This window comes from Mixophyes fleayi, chromosome 1 (genome assembly GCF_038048845.1).
Source record: "Mixophyes fleayi isolate aMixFle1 chromosome 1, aMixFle1.hap1, whole genome shotgun sequence".
Lineage (NCBI taxonomy): Eukaryota > Metazoa > Chordata > Amphibia > Anura > Limnodynastidae > Mixophyes > Mixophyes fleayi.
In genome coordinates this window covers 230028683-230032042 of record NC_134402.1, presented here as the reverse complement: position 1 = coordinate 230032042, position 3360 = coordinate 230028683, and the positions used below count along the sequence as shown (strand labels likewise).

Genomic DNA, 3360 nt, shown 5'->3' with positions numbered 1-3360 from the left:
AAGTTCACTGTGATGGCAATTAAGTAAGTAATGTAAATGTACTTATCCCACTCAAACAGAGAAAGGGGGCGTGTGGACTAAACACATAATCACAAACTGACAGACGACATAGAGAAACGGAAATTACGATACATAGTCTGAGCAACCTCATTACCTCACTTCTATATGTTGTCTGTTAAGAAAAACTATAAAAAAACATTTTAGTCTTACCTCACGTCTAATATTTCTCAGGCCCATTTGTTGTATGTCCTTGTTTAGAAATTGAAAACTCAAAATTCAGGTTTACAACCTTTAAGCATGCATTTTCATTTCCTGTTGTCTGTCTCCGCTTATATTTTGAGACGGGAGTACTAGTCTCCTGTACTGTTATCTGAATGTACTATGTAATGTTAGTTATTCATTAACTACAGTATGATAAGAGAGGCCTTAAAGCGAAACGCACTTAAACTCATAGGGACTGATTCATTAAAGAAAGTAAATAAAATGAGTAACTTTGCACCTCGGCAAAACCATGTTGCATTGGAGGGGAAGGTAAATTTAAAATGTGATAGCAGATTTATAGTTAGGATAGGGCATGTCTTAGATCAACTTTAAATTTCAGTGTACAAATGAACTATCAAATATTTGTGTGCTACATGAAAAAGCAGACAGTATTTTCCTTTTGTGCAAACTAATAAACCAAATTGCACCCCTTGCATTGTGACATGGTTTTGTCCAGGAGAATTTTTTTTTTTACTCACTTTCCTTAATGAATCAGGCTCATAAACTATATAGTGTTAATGTCTCCTCTTTTATGCACATATATTGACCCTCGTATGTATGCGTATTACCATAACATAACCTGAAATAAACACACAGATACATTATTATTAATTATTAGTATATTCCTGTTTTTCAAATGGTGGTGAGAGCAAAGCAGTCAGCTAACAACTAATCTTTAATCTATATGACGTGCCCACACAAAGCAGGTCAAGGACTCCTCTACACAAAACGACCAAGAGTCATGTTACTTCGAAGAGAACAGTGCGGCCAATCAGCAGTAGCACCTTTTGATTAGTCACCGACTGCACCGCTCTCCCGCAAACTGCACCTCCCCTGGATAAAGGAAATAAAAAGGGTTAAACAGTCAGGATCCTATCTAGCTCTTAGAAGGGTGGTGGTGGGGAAGTATCTGAAAGATGCAGGAAACCAGAGACCTATCATCCCTTGGGAGAATAATTTATAGTGGGGACTAGGACACCTCCCAGTGGATTCTTATTGGATGGCTATGCAGAGAAAACTTAGTGGGTAAGTGCTTGACAATCACATAAACACATGATTTTAAGTGCTTTCGGCTTATGGCCTCACTTGTCATAAACTGCATAGTGTTAATGTCTCTTCTTTCATGCACATTATTGACCCTCGTATGTATGTATGTTACCATTACTTAACCTGAAATAAACACATGGACACATTATGAACTTTTGGCAAAAAGGTTGGAGTTTATTATGAATTATTATTATATTCCTGTTTTTCTGGTGGTGGTGAGAACAAAGCAGTCAGCTAACAACTAATCTTTAAACCAAAACAGTGGGAGGTAAATTGCTCTTACCACTGCACCAAGAATCAATATCTACTATTGACTGGTGCTAAATCTGGCGTCAGCATGACTGCTCACCTTCTGGACTCTACATTGATGTGCCCACACAAAAATGATCAAGGGATCCTTCACACAAAAGGACCAAGAGTCATGTTACTTCAAAAGGGGCAGTGACGTGCGGTCAATCTGCGGTAGCACCTTTTGATTAGTCACTGACTGCACCGCTCTCGCTCCTCACCAAGACTCCTAGCTAGCGACCCTAAATGCCTGTACAACTGACCTATGAATATCCCTAAACCTTCTGCAGTGAGTAGTATGCCATCAGGCCTGAACAGGTGTTTCTGTTCAGTCGTAATCATTGGGTGGGCTATCACCATACCTCCCAGCACTACTATAACTCACCCTGTGGCTCTGTTGACCTTCCGGAGCATTGTCCGCAATATGGGGGCAGAGATGGGGACCCTCCAGGAGAGCCTGCTAATCATGTTTAACCAACATATCTTCATTATAGGCCACCGAGTATGCATGGCCCGTAAATCCTCTCTTATGACTATAATTAAGCCTAAGAATTTACCCTTGCCTAAATCATTACCTCCAAAATGCACTACAAGTAAGTCGGGGGCTGAGGAGTTGGGCAGAACTCGCTATTTCAGCCTCCAATTAGGGCATGAGGGAAGGCCATCTAAGGCCACTCTTCCAAACCCTCCTGATGTCCATGGGGCAGGGAAAAGATGACCAATCGAGGGCTAGACGTGGTCTGTAAAACCCGAAAATGTATGAGTACTCATATGCGGATCCTCTGGCCTGGTATATTTGTAACAAGAGAATATGTATTATTAAGGCCATGGACTGAGGGGGGTGGGGAGATAGAGTTCCTGGCAACAGGAGCCTGAGAAGTTACTGTTGCTGAATCATTGGGGTGCAACCATGTGTCCACTTATTGCCACTTGATTGGGAGAGAGAGGAGTGGGGCACTGGGAGGGTTAGCCGGATGAACTCCTTCCTGGTTTAACACTGCAGCCCGGGAAGTGGCAGGGGAAGGGGATCCCCTTCTACACCTCCCCGGCCTGCCTGTTCCCTGTGTCTATGTTCCAGAGATGTGCATCTGCCCTGCCTGCTCCAGTGCATGTGACCTTCATCTTGACGCAATGGCCAACGGTCGACTATCAACCACCGCACATTGCACATGCTCCTCGGAGCCCATACAGAGGTCCTGTGCCAGGAGATAAATCCGCAGCTGAATGGGCTATCCCACAGTTGACCGGTGCCACGCAAGATGACTGCAGGTGGGAGGAAAGAGTAAGGGGCATGCGGATGGCTCCTGGGAAGGGCATGCGGATGGCTCCATGGGAATGAGCTGGGGCAATGTTGCGGTGGGGACGGAACACGGTGGCTGAGACAGTGAGGAGAGGATAAGGGGAAGGAGATGATGAGGGGCAGGGCAGTGAGAAAAGAGAATGTGGGGGACAGAAGGTAAAGGTGAAACGAAGTGTAGCGAAAGTATGAGAGAGTAGAGAGTACAAGAAAGACACAGAGAAAGGAATGCAAAGAAGGAAAAAAAAAGACAAGAAATGCAATAACAGCAAGAATACTAAGCCTGATACTGGAGCTGCTTCCTATCTTAAAGATGCAGGAAACAAGAGCCCCAGCATCCCTTTGGGGAATAATGGAGACCAGAACACCTCCAAGTGGATTCTTATTGGATTTCTATGCAGAGAAAATTTAACCCCGAATGGGTAAGTGCCTGACAATCACATAAACACATGATTTTAAGTGTTTTA

General features: G+C 43.5%; 1 protein-coding gene across 2 annotated transcripts in view; it reads right to left on the bottom strand.

Annotated features, from left to right (window-relative positions):
• OCEL1 (occludin/ELL domain containing 1) overlaps positions 1-358 on the bottom strand; it is a 25357-nt gene extending 24999 nt beyond the window's left edge. For both annotated transcript variants that reach the window (XM_075190770.1, XM_075190778.1), the window contains exon 1: positions 211-358. The gene's annotated coding sequence lies outside the window, so the exon portion shown is untranslated. The remainder of the gene's footprint in view (positions 1-210) is intronic.
• Between the last annotated feature and the right edge of the window lie 3002 nt (positions 359-3360).